This window comes from Lactuca sativa, chromosome 5 (genome assembly GCF_002870075.4).
Source record: "Lactuca sativa cultivar Salinas chromosome 5, Lsat_Salinas_v11, whole genome shotgun sequence".
In the NCBI taxonomy this organism is placed as follows: domain Eukaryota; kingdom Viridiplantae; phylum Streptophyta; class Magnoliopsida; order Asterales; family Asteraceae; genus Lactuca; species Lactuca sativa.
Genome location: NC_056627.2, coordinates 19256777 through 19273077, shown reverse-complemented (window position 1 = coordinate 19273077; position 16301 = coordinate 19256777). Strand labels below are relative to the sequence as shown.

At 37.1% G+C, this 16301-nt stretch overlaps 1 non-coding gene across 1 annotated transcript; it reads left to right on the top strand.

Moving 5' to 3' along the window:
* The first annotated feature begins 10024 nt into the window (after window positions 1-10024).
* On the top strand, window positions 10025-10131 carry LOC111910556 (small nucleolar RNA R71). Its single transcript, XR_002856566.1, has one exon. It is a non-coding gene; the product is annotated as a small nucleolar RNA R71 (small nucleolar RNA).
* The last annotated feature ends 6170 nt before the right edge of the window (window positions 10132-16301 follow it).

Sequence of the window (16301 nt, the reverse complement as noted above, 5' to 3'; positions counted from 1 at the left end):
TAATCATGTAGACAGGGAGGGTTATTATATATCCTTCTAGGTAGCTGAAGCGTCATGAGGTTCGACATCTGACACGTGATCTGGAGTTGGGGGTTGTGGTGTTTGCCCTCAAGATTTGGTGATATTATCTATATGGGGTCCGGTGTACCATCTACATGGATCACAAGAGTCTAAGATATATCATGGATCAGCCGAACCTGACTATAAGGCAGTGTACATGGATTGACGTGGTCAAGGATTATGACTGCGAGATTCTTTATCACTGGGAGAAAGCGAATGTGGTCACTAATGTTGTGAGCCGTAAGTCGGCTAGTACTTCTCTTGGAGGCTTATGTATGAGGATTTTCTATCGATTTTCTGCTTCTGGAGTTGATCAGGGAGGTTCGGGCTGAGGGAGTTAAGAAGGAGAATTGGAAGTAGGAGATAATCAGGGGTGAGATTGACAAGTTTTCTATCTATAAACACGGATTGTTGATTTGGTATGGTCAAGTTTGGGTTCTAGATTTTGGTGAGGTTAGGCAAATCATGATGGAGGAGGCACATAAGTTCAGATTCTCGTTACACACCGAAGCCACAAAAATATATCAGGATTTGAGAGTTAGCTGTTGGTGGTCGTGCATGAAGAAAGAGATAGCCTGGTATGTGGAGAGGTGCTTGACTTATCAGATAGTCAAGGTCGACCACCAAAGGCTGCATGGCAAGTTACAGCCTTTAGAGGTTCCCATGTGGAAATGGAAACATATCATAATGAATTTTATCACCAAGTTTCCCAGGATGGCTAAAGGATTTGACGCAATTTGGGTCATTGTTAATCGTCTGAACAAAAGTTCCCACTTTCTAACTATTCAGGAGAGTTCCTCGACCGAGAAATTAGCCGATGTTTATGTACGTGAGATCATTGCTCGACATGGTGTTCTAATATCCATTGTATCTGATCGGGATGTTCAGTTTAATTAATGATTTTAGCAGAGGTTCCATGGGGAATTGGGTATGAGATTGCACTTTAGCACTGTTTATCATTCATAGAAATATGGCCAGAGCGAGTGGACCATCCAGATGCTCGATGATATGTTAAGAGCACGTGTCATAGATTTCAGTGTGATTTGGGACTCCTTCCTTCCCCTAGTTGATTTTTCTTCCAATGACAACTATCATGCTAGTATTGTTGCCCCACCTTTTGAGCTTATTTACAAGATGAAGTGTTGTACACTAGTATGTTGGGGAGAGGCCGGTCATTGGGTTATGGGAAAGACCAAGGCGGTCCTTAAGAGCAACAGAGCTTGTCCAACATATCAGGAAGAAATTATAGACAACTCAGAGTCGGAATAAGAGTTATGCCAAAAGACGTCGATTGAAATTGGAATTCCAGGTCGACGATATGGTTTTACTAAAGGTATCAACCTAGAAGGGTGTGATAAGCTTGAGAAAGAGGAGAAAGTTGGGGACCCGATTTATCGGGCCGTTTTGAGTAGTGGCCAGGGTAGGCAAGGTAGCCTATCGACTAGTTCTCCCTGAGATCTTAGTCAGATCACAACACCTTCCATGTTTCTCAGCTTCAGAAGTGTGTAGTTGATGATTCAGCAGTGGTTCCTTTAGACGATATTTAGGTTGATGAGGGATTGAACTATACCTTGCAGAACAAAGTGGTGATTTTGGATAGGAAGATGAATACCTTGCATAACAAAGTGGTACCTTTGGTCAAGGTTCAGTGGTGGCATTAAAAGGCTTCCGAGTGGACTTGGAACCCGAGGCAGAGATGCTGGAGCACTACTTCGAGTTATTCGCAACATCAGACTTCAAGAATGAAGTCTGATTCAAGTGGGGGAGAGTTGTAACACCCAACCAATCAAGTATTTCCATTATTATCTTAATTATAAAAATTGTTGCAAAAATGGTCCTTAGGTCGTGCATACTTGGGAGTACGCATGGTGTAACTCAATAAAAGGAACGTGGGTGTTCATGAGTACACAGGGCGTACTTGTCAAATGAGAAAACCCATATTTTTAGGGTTTGATCCCTATATAATTTCATTATCTGCATTAAGACCCTCCCACCTTCATCCTCCATTCTCCCATTCGATCCTTTTCAAAACCTAATATCCATTTGAGAGTTTTTGAGATTTTTTCTATGTTTTGTGTTCATCCTTGAAGGAAGGAGTCCATTGGAGAGCATTTGAGGAGCATCAATATTTGTGGATCTAGAACTTTCATCTCTTTAGCAACCACCAAGAGGTATAAAGTTCTAGAATTGATGAATACTTCATTAGATCTTGCTAGTTCTTGAGTTTTTGTGCCTTTTGGTCCCATAATCTTGGTATATATGAGTTTGGCTTATCTAGACCAAATGAGTTGTCCTTTCATATGTTTTTGAGTGTTTGTGGTCATAAAAATGTGATCTTGGTCCCTTTCTCCCATCCATGCAAGATTTATGAAGCTTGGGTGTTGGGTAAAAGTTAGGGTTTAGATTTTGAGTGCTTCTAGTCATACAAAGTCATAAACTTGGAAACTCTATGATTTGGGAGGTTATTTGGTAGTATATATGAGTTCTGGACATGAGGTCTTAATGAAATAAGCACTTATTGAGGAGAGTGAGAGTTGGTCAAGTACGTAGGGTGTACCCAGTTGTATGCAACATGTACTAGGTGAAGGCCCCATAACCAGGAGATGACTTAACAACCATGCGTAGTGCTTGAGTACAGAGGACGTACTTAGCCTGTGTTGACTCTTTAACTTTTGACTTTAACCTTTGATCATGGATTTAACCATTTTGACTTAAGGGCATTTTGGATAATTTGAATAGTAGTTTGAGATTAGGTTCGTGTTTATTGTATAGGTGATTGGTAGAGACAACATTTGGAGTAGTGATCTATTCAACTATATTTTAGTCTGTGAGGTGAGTTCTCCTCACTGTACTCGTGGGTCGAAGGCACCAATGTCTGCCCACTAGGTTATGTATCATAATTAGGAGGTTGTTATGCTAAAGTGATTTGTAAGATCTGTATGGTTATTTTTTGATGTTATGTGTTTTTATATGTTGCATATGTTGACATAGTGCGGTTGGGTTGAGGAAAAACTGCTATGTACGAAAGCCACCAAAACTGGGAGCAAGCCTGACATAAGTTGTGGTCCGGAAAAGCAAGCTAGACTTATGTTGTGGCCCGGGAGCAATCAGACATGAGATGTAGGCTAGGTGGTCAAACCAGAATCGTGCTGTGAGCTTAGGGGCAATCCAGTCAGATGGTTGTGGACCCAGTTTACATGGTGTTATATTGTTGTGTTGTGGTATTTTGGGGGAACTCTCTAAGCTTTGACTTAGAATTTGATTTTTATGGTTTCAGGTGCTTTAAATGACAGAGGAATGGCAAAGGTTTGATCATGCACATCATCCAGGATTTTATGTGTTTTGATGATTTGGGGATAATCTGATTCATGGAAGTGAGTTTTGAGAACTTGTTTTGTAAAACTTATGGATTTTTGGAATGATTTTAAAAATGAAAATTTTTATTTGATTTTTGGGATGTTACAACACACCTTATATTTCTCATAATTCTTCTATCCCTTTATTCACAATCACGCATTTGTGTTGCTTGATCTTTAGAAAACTATGGCTCCTAAAATGATGAACTGATCAGATGAGGAAGAAGAGAAGATAGCACTAGCATGGGTACCGGTTTAGGAAGACCCAGATAGTCGAATGTCTAGTGATTTTTACGTAAAAGTTGGAAACGTTTTCCATGATTTAATGGTTTGTTGAAGTCGTAATCTTGATGTAACATGTTCGAAGTTTTGCGATATGAGGGTGAAATATTGTGAGTTCGACGGTGTTTATAACTTTGTTATAAACAATGTACACGAAGACGATATCGATCTAGTTGTTGTGGTCATGCATCAATATGAAGACATAAACCACAAACCATTTACACACCTCAGAGCTTGGCTAAAATGTAAGGATTCCCCAAAATGGAATAATTAAAAAAATGGGGTTTAAAAACTAGTTTAAGTTGTTTGTGCTTGCATTGTTATGTTTTTTTTGTTTTTTTTAATTTGATTTTTTTTTAAGTTATGTAATGTTTTTTAGTGAATAAAAAACTAGTTTAAAAATATGATTTTATTGTATTTGCATTTTTACGTAATTTTGAATTAAATTTAATTAAAAAAATGAGATGGAGTTATGTGTTAAGTGGTACGTATCCCATGGTTAGTTGTGTGTATTGTGGTGATGATGTGACACTCACCACTATACTGGTTAGTGATGAGTATTGTGGATGATCTTAGAATATACGAGTTATTTTGTTTTTTCATTGACCAAATATTATTATTAAGTGTTTATTTTTATTTTTTTGATTTTATACATATAATTTGATACGACCTTTAAAAGTGACAAATTAAATTAGGAGACATAGAAAAAGGTAAACCAATTAAATTCTTAATTTTGTTAATGGGTTCGTCATTAGAGAAGATTTATAATTGGTTTTTCTTATATAAAATTAATTGAAAGTTTTAGGTGAAAAAATAATAGGTTATTGTATAAATTAACCATTATGTTCTTATAATATTAGTAAGTTTTGTTATTTTTTGTGCCCATTAGAACATACTCAATAGAAAAATCTATTCGCTAAACCTTTTTCAATGCCATGTAAGAAAGTAGGTTACGAAAATGAAAAAAAAGTTTGTTTCCAATACAAGAATCAAATGGAGCATTACCCGTAGAATTCAAGATTTTCATTCCTAAGGAGGCAGGGAGGGATTATTAGTAGGTTCTCCTTATTTCTCACTATTTTGATATAGGGTTTTGAGTTTAGTAATATCTTCAATAGGGAATTGTGAATTGGATGTGTTCTGGACATTTGATTAGTTAAATTTAAGAGGAAATGATGCTATAACATGGAAATCATTGAGTTGTCTTCATTTTAATTGGAAAACATGAAGTAATTGCCCAAATAAGTGAGTTGGGGTTTGATTTGAATGCTAACAGATGAATTATAGTTTGATCTTAATTGTGAAAATGAATTTGGGTTAATGGAAGCATAAAATTATGTTTAAATATTTTTTCTATTATTCTTATATGATTTGGAACCTTTAGGAATGGATGAACATGTGTTAAAGTGAATTAGAAACAAGTGTAGAGCTTAAAAGTGAGATTTTCTTTGTAATGTGCGGAACTAAGTACCTAGTCGATTGCTTTCATAGAGAAAATTCACTTGACTAAATTTATTTTATAGAGTGAATCCACTCGATTGAGTAGTTCCTTATTTAATTTTAACGACTTTTATGTAACTTCTACATTTGAGATTTAATTAGGTTTGGTTACTAACAATGGCTTCTTGTCATCTTGTGGGTATAATAAGAGTATTAATGAGTTGAGATAGAGTATCAGAAATTCACTTTATTAATGTATGAATGTATAAAATGACAAATTTATTTGGTGTTAGCAAATATACATTTATCTATTTACATTTGTATTGTAATATATTAGCCTAGCCCATTAGGTATTTAGATTAGCATGTATTCGACACATGGCCTGACTATATATATTGTCAAGTATAATTCATATGTTAACTTATTGAGAAATATTATGATTATCATGGGCAGTAATATTGTCCATTGAAATATTTTGAAGTTCATTATCTAGTTGAAATATGGTGGTTTCTTTATTCTTGCAAAACAGGGTGTGAAGGTTGAGCCACACTTTTCTTGCAATGGCTTGTGTTAAGGATGTTGAAGTGATTAGAGACTGGGAGATAGACCCAAATAGCCACAACTTGACCATAAAGTCAAGATTTTTCTATTCGGGATCAATTAGCAATTTGTTTAGAGGAACAAAGGAGGTGTCAATGTGATCAAGCACATCAAAGGCGTTACAATGTACTTTAAAGAGGTCACTACAAGGATCGTAGGTCTAGGTAACAAGACCGAGAATGAGAGGGATGTAAGTTTTTATGTTGGTGATTCCATATGTCTTATGTAGTGATGTTGTAGGTGTAGAATTTGTAGGGCTTATCATGATGGTTGCTAGGGTTTAGGTCGTCTGATGGAAGAAGAAGCAGGGAGAAGTGAAGAAAGGAAAGAATCAAGAGATTAGAAAAGGATCGAGAGATTTAGGAGATGGTTGATTGGGGCTATGATACCATGATAATCACAATATTTCCCAATAAGTCGACATATATATTGTACTTGTAACACCAGTTTCCAATAATAGATCAATTGAGGGTTTAGAGGGATCAAATGTAAGGTTTTTGGGAAAAACCTTGTGAAATGACGTGGTGAATGGTGCACCACGACATGGCATGCCAAATGCATAAACACGTATCCGAATGGCCACCAGGACGTGGCAGCACCTGTAGTCCAAGCCCATGATTGTTAGGGTTTTCTTCATATTTAAGCACCTAATCTCAAGGATTATGGCATCCTCTTTAGCCTCCAACCCTTCCAAACGAAAGCCTATCCTCCATGAAGTTTTGAGAGCTTGTTCCTTTGATTTGAAGTTTATTTCTTGGATTTTGGTGGAACTTGAAGAAAAAGGAAGCCACAAGGAAGAAATGGAACAAAGAGCAAGCTTGGATCCAACTTCCTCTTCATAAATATGAGTTGTTGGAGGTCTAAATTCATACCCTGGCCATTATTCTTTTTGTTTCAAGTACGAGCTCATTTTAGAGGATTTTGGTCCCTTTATTAGATGCTTTGGGAGTTGGAGAACTCCATAGCTTGTATATGGCATCTTATGGTCATTATGTTTTGAAAAGTGAGAAAAAGGAGCCATATTGGAGTCCCTTGTGTTCATAGTGAAATTTTGGCCCCATTAAGGACCTAATGGACTTAGGGTTGTAGATCTAGCCTCAGAATAGAGTCCTAATGGATAAATTTGGAAACTTTATCCATTAAGTCGTTGAAAAGAAGTGGATCTAAAGTTTTGGGCTTAGATTTGTAAGGAATAAGCACTTAATGAAGAATATGGCAATCTTCCAGTTCCTGCGACATGGCAATGGGCTTACCACAACGTGGTGGTTTTCAGTTTCATGATTATTTTGTCCTAATGTTCCCACAACGTGTCCAAGATGCCTCCACATCGTGGTAAGGGTTGATTGGGTTGACCATTGACTTTTGTTAACCGTTGACTTTTTGACCAGTTTGACTTTGGGTCAAAATTGTAGGAATTGGTTTATTGATTAAGGTTCTACCTTTTCTTAGTGCTAGTCGGTTCGCGGGAGCAATCAGTACATATCCTTGTATGTCAACATACAGGAGTAGAGGTATGTTGGTTTGAGTTTCCTCATTATATTATTTGTTATAGTATATATCCTCGTAATATCTAGAAAGGAATATTACAATTTTGATACCACAATGGAGCTCTTCAAATTCATCTCTTCTTTGATATTTGCTATTCGATTTTCTTTGAATTCAACACCTTTTTGTTCGATTTTTGGTATCTTCAATTTTTTGATTCTTCAGAATTTTTGATCTTTTGATCTTCATACTTTGATATCTCCAAAATTCTTACATTTTTTTTCAAATTTCTCTCTTTTTTTATATAACTCACTTTTTTCACTAAAATCCTACATGCTTAAGAAAGGGAGCTTAACTTCAACCTTTATTGGTTAGAGGTATTAGTCTAAGTGCAATGACTATATAAGCTCTCCTGATAAATTCCAGGTACACGCTGCAAAACTTATTATGCCATATAAACTACCAGATTATCTTTCATATCTCATGGCTTTTCACTAAAACTTGGGAAGCCATTAATACACTATAGCATATATTAACTCAAGTAAACATTTGGGCTCTCATCAGATCATCCCATACAATACTAGCATTTAATTTTTTAATTATCACTAGATTTAATTTTACATTATTATTTCAAATCTTTCTAATAACTTTTTAAATCCTAGTCATTTTTTTAATTGTTTTTGATCAAAATGCTTGTTTACCTGAATTCAACCTCCTACCCCACACTTAAATGATGCAATGTCCCCATTGCATACTAAAACAATTAAAGAACATAAAAATTAAAAACGAAGAATTGGAACAGACTCCCATTGGGTAGTAGTGGCGAGATCGAACTCTGACACTTGTGTGGAAAGCTTACACTTCTCGTATAATTGCTGGAAACAGTACTTCTGGACCTTCTTCTTGTGAATACAAATGTGTCGGATCGAATGAAATCAAAGAACCATTCTTGAAAAATGTGTTGAACCGTTGCTACGACGTGGGAAAGCAACGCCATGTCATGGTATCGAGCAAATGGTCATCAAGTTTGAGAAAAATAATGTCGCCTCGACTTGCTTTAAGGATGCCACGTCGTGGTGTAGTTAGATTCAGCCGCGATTAAAATTTCTTCCACAACGTGTTGATGATGTCCACATCGTGGTGTCTTCTCATAGAATCTTCTAAGATTGAAACATGTGGGCATCGACTCTTTGTAATGTGTAAGACCATTCCCACTCTTCTTTTCAGTAAACATGCTTCAAAATGCTTTTCTCTTCATTATATGGGATCCCCACACTTACTCAAAAACTTGTTCTTCAATTATGATCTTCAAAAATCGCACGACTTCTTCAAATTAAGCTCCTCCACTGCTTCACTTTCACTCAACACTACAAAATAAGATCAAGAACTAGAGAAACACGTCATCCTTCGGTTGAGGTGAAATAAAACTAAAACGAAAAAACAAAACTAAAACCAAATAAAAAAGAAACGAAAATGCAAACTCTAAAAACATCAGGTTGCCTTCCAAGAAGCGCTTCTTTTTGAAGAGTCGTGAGCCAAACTCCTTCCCACTCTACGTTGCATCAGGTGGAAGTGTAACCTCCTTATTCTCCATCATCTTGAGCCTTGTTCGTTTGTAGGCAACCCGTCTATTGAATGCCTTTCTTGAGCTTTTTTTGCATTGTTAGGTGGCCATCTTCTTTGTGTTTTCGCTTGGGTTCTTTCCTCATTCCTGTGTCTTTAGCTTTTGTCTTGTCTCTTTCTGGGGTTTTCTTGTCAAAATGAGGCTCATCATATTCTTCTTCTTTTTCTTCAACTGTCTTTGTGACTTGATCTGGTGGTCTTGTAAAAGCAAACACCTCAATAATCATAGGCGTTGAAACTGGAGGTTTTGAATAATTCGCTTCTTTGTCCAGTTGCTCTTCAAGTTCTTTATGCTCCATGAATATTGTGTTTCCTTGCTTCACCATATTTTCCTTGGCACGAAATACGAAAAGAAGAGGTGGTCGATAAGGCTCAACAACAGAACAATCATAATCTTCTTTTATTGCCCACGACGTGGCACTATTGCCTCCACTTCGTGGCGACTGGGCAGCTTCACGATACTTTCTTATTCTTTCTTTTTTTACTTTGAGTGACTAATTAGATTCCTTTTCAAGGTCCTTCATATGCACCAATTCATCTACTTCTTCTTCTGTATCAACAACCATGACTTGAGCCATAGAGATTGACTCGACTTTTCTTGAAGGTAGATATGATAGCTTTTCTTGTACAAGTTTTTTAACTGCCCAAATTTTGTGTGGATGCTCAAAATAGATGCTTGTTGATCTCTAAGTGTTACATCAGTTGCATAACGTCTTTTTTCGCTAGCTTACATGAATATGAATAGCATCGAATCAAGAGCATCTATCTTCTCGGATTGGACTCGCTCAATTTGGTAGAGATCATGCTTAAGTTCTTGAATTTCTTTCACATCTCGTTCTCTCTTTTACCCCTCCTCACAATCCTTAGTAGAATGGAGTCCCCCACAAGCTTCGCATCTATCATGAATTGATCCATCCATTTTTTTGATCTTCTCTTCCACTGCGTCGAGCTTTGCAATTATTGCACTAATAGTAACTTGACCTCCATCTTTACTTGACTTTCCTCTAGTGAAATCCCCATTTGAGTTATGACATTCTCTTGAATGCTTAGCGAATTCTTCAATCAAATTTTTATTTGTTTTTGGATTCTTCTTTGTCACGGGCCCTTACGAGTCTAGAAGTTCACGAGTGCAAACATTGACTCCATCATAAAATATCAAGATTTCTTGTTGCACATTGAAATCATGTTGAGGGAAATGTCGTAACAATCTCTTGTAACGTTACCAAGCATCGTATAATGACTCCCCCTCTAATTGTTGAAAATTTTGGATGTTTCTTTTAAGCTTTGCCACTTTCAAAGGAGGAGTAAACTGGTTGATGAACTCAGTCTTAAAATCAGCCCATGTCGTGATTGCTCCAAAGGGAAGTGATTTTAACCATTCTTTTGCTTCGCCCTTCAATGTGACCGGTAAAAGTCGAAGCATCACTGCATCTATACTCACGTTTGGAGTGTTGAAATAATTTGAAATCTCCACCACATCCTCTATGTGCTCGTAGGCGTCCTCGTGCTCCATCACATAAAAAAGGTAGTTCCTTTAGCATGCTAAGAATGCGCCTCGGAAGTTCAAACTTTGTCGTGGTTGGGATATTTGGTGGATCAATACCCCATCTGTTTTCGTTCCTCGTATGCTGCTTGTACTCTTCCATTGTCATGGTCGTTATGTCCCCCATTTTTTATCCTGTTAAGATAAAACTACAAAAACACGCGTAAAATGAACAAAAAAACAAATAAACAAAAAACTAATTGCAGCGAGACCACGATGTGGTGAATATAATCACGACATGGTTGCGTCTCAGAGAAAAAAAACTAAAATAAACAAATGAAACAAAAGTAACTTTTTGTGGTTTTTACCCCACAAAAAAGATCGAAAAACTAAAAGCAATTAAACTAATAATCAAATAAGTCGTTACCCGGCAACTGCGCCAAAAACTTGATGTGCTAAAAATTACCCACTAGTTTTAAATTTATAATCTAACGAACTTAACTAGCCAGAATGCACCTAGGCAGTATACCTAGTCGAATTATAGAATAGTTTAGGTAATTCGGGTGTCGATCACAAGGAACGGTATTTAATTAATAAAATAACTACTAAAAGCTAAACTAAGAAAAACAACTTAAATGGGGGGTTTTTTATTTGATTTTTCAAGTTCAGACAAACTTAATCACTCAACTAATATGGTTGTTATCAATATATCTAAAACACTTTCGTTTAGTTTCGAATCCAGATTTTTCCTATGGTTAGTTATTATTTATGGATTAATTAAGTTGGTTACCAATTATTATGCAATTAGTGATCTGATCCAATCTATTAATATTTTCACCATTTCATATACTACTTTGTAAGGTCCTACAGAAGCAAACACATAATTAGTTATTAATTATAATTGGGCTATGTAAGATTTTTTAAACACAATTATGGTCACAACTATGTTCTCCAACACAGCTAAATTTTTACTTTTATCGCTTAACTAGGATGTGGTCAATCTTACCTCTAGCAATTTAATGGTCACTAAATCACTAGGTAAACAAGTTTATGTAATTTAATGGTCACTAAGATACAATTAACTTAAATTAAAGCAACAAAAAAACACTTTAACATGCTAGGTAAGTTAATCAAACACAAGCTCCAAACCAACTTTTATAAATCCATAAACTAATAAACTAAACCATAGTTATTAGGGTTTCATCTAACTAAAAGAAAGTCTACTAAATTAGCTACTCGTAACAGTAATCAAACACAAAAACTCAATAGGAATAAAGCTAACCATGATCAAACCGAATGAATTGATGATGTTTTCTTCTAGATCTCTTCAACGCTTGAGCTCCAATCATTTCCTCCTCTTCAAACGATTATCCAGAGGATTTTTGTTGCAATACTTCTCCAGAAAGTCACCTTCAAGTCCCTCAATTCGACCCTATGTTCGGATATATATATATATATATATATATATATATATATATATATATATATATATATATATATATATATATATATATATATATATATATACATACTTGCCTAAAATCTGGTCACCACGTCATGGTAATGGCACCACGTTATGGTCCTCATGATTATCCCGTATTCCCCAAGCCATCATCAAGAATCACGAAGACTCCATTCACCACGTCGTGGTGGGATCACCACGATGTGGTTATCGAGAATCAATGTTTTCTGTCACACCCCCGAACCAGACGGCGGAAACGTCCGGGGGTTGTCGTGACTCAATTGAATACCATAACATTGAATATATATATGAAACATAACAACATTCGTCACCATGCATTAGTATTGTACAACCAGTAGAGTTTACATGAAATACATTGTTTAAACATTACATTCCACCATAAATTATTCGATTCGTACATAAGTAAACTGCAAGCCATCACTGAATAAGATTTCCTTTGATTCACTGGTTCCCTGAGAATACAAGTATTTTGAAAAACGTCAACATATGAAATGTTGGTGAGTTCATAAGTTGTATTTAAAAAAAAACAATGTTTCGTGTCGTTTGAAAACCGCCAGAAAATCCGATATTTTCTGAAAATAGTATAGTCAAAAAGGTGTGAAGATCCATAAGTATGCTTGTTTGTTTTCTATACTTGTAAAATATTGTTTGTTGAAATCGTATGTATTCTGAAATTGTATGTATTGAAAACCCTAGGAAAACCCGATGTTTTCCTAATTCTTTGAATTCCATGAAATTTCTTGAAACCATTGCAACACATGAAGTTATAATTCCAGACGACATTGGATTATTTTTGAGCATGATTATCCGCTACAAACACGCGTTACACAAACGACTAGTCTATAGCAATACTAACGATCCCGAAGGCGTCGTCCGTACTAATCACGTTATCCAACCGTCCTGTAGTCCCACATCCGAAGAGAAGGAGGACACGAAGGCCTCGACGACTCCATTAGCCGGTTGGGGATAAAAAGGTACGAGGGGTCCCAGACCCGCCTCGCAAAAAGGCAGACTCTACTAGCGACACTAAAGGACCCTTGGGGACCAGTAGTCTACAGCCATTGAAAGTCCGGTTACGTCGTGTCGGATTGGTAAAACCCAACACCTCGTAAGATGAAGTCTTTGGGCCTTAAGATCAGGTCGTCGAGCTAGCTAGGCTCAACGAACAAGATTTTACACTTGTGGGGCCCAAAGATAGTGCGTAGACGTCTGTGCACATGTATAATGAATTCCGAATCGTTATTTGTATGAATCATAGTATTGTAGTATCATAGTATCGGTGTGTTAGTGGTTTCGGATTTTTATTGGTTCGAGACCGAACCAATTCGTTTAACAACGACTTTTGGTGTTGTAGTGTATTGTATTTTGTCGATAGTTGTAGTACCATTACTTGGTCAAATTGTATGTATTGAATTAGTCATGAAAATTTTCTGTTTTCAGCCCCTCCTTGTTTGTAAAATTTACTTTTTCAACCCTTTATTTAAAATATTTTCCGGTTTGGTCCTTAAATCAATTTTCTTGACATTTTAACACCAAAAATTATTGAAATAAACCTTTTCCAGCATATTTTTCATAGAAAACAGCTTAAGTCCCTGAAATTTCAGTTTTCTCGGTTAATACCCTTCTTTTCGCAATTTTGTCAATTTTGGCCCAAATTGTAAAATTTTTTGCAACTTTGGTCCTTTTTAAATTTAAAAATCATTTTAAACCTTTGAAAAGGACTTGGATCACTTATGGACCACTGTTTTACAGAAAATCACAGTTTTGGCCCTCCAAAACAGAAAAATTCGCATAATGGGCCTCATTGGGCCGAAATTTTCATTTTTAGCCCATTAAGCTTGAAATTCATGTTTTTAATCCTCTAATTGAGTATAATTCCAGAAATAGTTTTATGGAAACTGTTTTGGCACACTTCATCCATCAGAATCTGTGAAATGTCAATTTGGGCCCTTAATTTTGTATTTTTCACATTTTTGGCCCAAAATTTGTGTTTTTAGCTTAAAGAAAATTGTTACTAAACCATTTAGCTATCTTTCTTGAAACACTTTGTATGTAGAAATACATTTCATGCTAAAATCATATAACATAAGTTATATCTCGGTTTTGAGGAGTTTTATGGCTAGATCCAACATTAAAACACATAAAAGCATACATATAAGCATGGAAATCATACAAGGCATATAAACACATATAGATCTACACTTTCACTTGTATTCCCCCCCCCCCCCCCCCACAAAACTCATAAAAACAGAAAATAGGGGGTATGAAGCTCACCTTGGGTGTTGATTCGGTTTTTGAAGAAAGATTGGAAGAGATGAAGTAATTTTTGGCCTTTGTACTCCTTGTTGAAATTTTCGAGTTTATGGGGTTTCTAGAGTGCAAGATCATGATTTTTGCATGGATTAGGAAGAGATTTTTGGTAAATAAGGAATACAAGTCATAGATCCAAGCAAAACCTTACCTTAGATGATGATTTTGTGGAAGAACTTCCTTGAATGCTTCCTAATTTTCGAGATTTTGGATGGAGAAGAGGAAGAAGTCTTGAGTGAATTTTAGAGAGAGTTTGTGAGTGTTTTGTGTGTGTGTGGTGTTGCTCTCGGCCGAGTTCAAGAAGAGAGAGGGAGATGTAGACATGAAGTGATGTGCATGGATACATGGAATGGATTTGCATGGAGATCCACAAGACAATAAGGAGGTGGCACACTAAGGTCAACCCTCTTCTTGGGCTTGAGCTTTTGGGCCGAGAATAATGGAGGAAATGAGGGTGTTTGGGCCTTAAATACTTAAGCCCAATTCTCATGGTTAAGTTGAGTGATTTTTGGTCCATTTAAATTTAAATGTGATTTTTATGACTTGTTAGGGTCAAATTAGGTTAATTATGGTTCATAGTCATTAATTTATTTCATTCTAGGTCCAACATGGCTCACAATATTGAAATAAATAGATGTGAGTCCAATTAGAGCCCAATTAGGGTTCTAAGCCCATGATAGTCCAATTGGAAGCTTATTGGTCCACTTGGATCCAATAAGGAAGTTCTAGTCCAAAATAGACTTAACAAGAACTTCTAGGGTTTTCCAATTGTTTGATGACTACTTGTGGTACTTGTATAATGTATTTGATTGAAGTTTTTGATTCACATTAACTTGAATGTTTAGATTACATGACACAAAATTTCCAGTTGTGACATCATCCCCCCGTTAGAGGGAATTTCGTCCCGAAATTCTGTTTGAAAGCTAGATTTGAGAATGCTAGAATAGGTGAGGGTACTTCTGCTTCATTTGATCTTCGCGTTCCCACATGAATTCTGGCCCACGCTTTGCGTTCCACCGTACCTTCACGATCGGGATGCGGCTCTGCTTAGTACGCTTCACCTCCCTGTCCATGATTTCGATTGGTTCTTCGACGAACAGGAGATTCTCATTGATTTCGATTTCGTCAAGAGGAATGACAAGGGTTTCATCTGATAGGCACTTTTTCAGATTAGAGACATGAAACACGGGGTGTACACCGTTGAGCTCCGCGGGTAGTTGTAGTCTGTATGCTACTGGACCTATTCGGGCGACGATTTCGAAAGGTCCAATGTATCGCGGGTTCAGCTTTCCCCGTTTTCCGAAACGTATAACCCCTTTCCAGGGTGAGACCTTCAACAATACTCGATCACCGACCTGGAATTCTAAGGGCTTTTGTCGTTTATCAGCGTAGCTCTTTTGCCGGTCACGCGATGCTTGTAATCGAGCTTTGATCTGGACAATCTTTTCTGTGGTCTCGCGAATGATCTCCGGTCCTGTTAGTGCCCTGTTTGACGTATGTGTTCTTGCTAGCTGGGTGTCACCTACTTCAGCCCAACATAACAGTGATCTACATTTACGCCCGTACAGTGCTTCGAAAGGGGCCACCTTGATGCTCGAATGATAACTATTGTTATATGAAAACTCGATCAACGGTAGGTGGGTATCCCAAGACTTTCCAAAGTCTATCGCACATGCACGAAGCATGTCTTCAAGCGTTTGAATGGTTCGTTCGCTCTGACCGTCCGTTTGTGGGTGATACGCAGTGCTCATATCAAGATGAGTTCCCATGGCCTTGTGGAGCGACTGCCAAAAGCGCGACGTGAATCTACTGTCCCTATCCGAGATGATAGATTTTGGCACTCCATGGAGTCTTACGACCTCTCGTAGGTACAAACGCGTCAGTCTCTCCATCTTGTAGGACTCTTTGATTGGTAGGAAATGGGCAGATTTCGTCAGTCGGTCGATTATTACCCATATGGTGTCCAGTCCGTCCGATGTCTTGGGAAGCTTGGTCACGAAGTCCATAGATATCCCCTCCCATTTCCACTCAGGGATTGCCGGTTGCTGTAACAATCCGGAAGGTTTCTGGTATTCTACCTTTACCCTGGCGCACGTAAGGCACTTACCGACATAAGTCGCGATTTCCGCCTTCATGTTAGGCCACCAATAGTGTTGCTTGATGTCCAAATACATCTTGT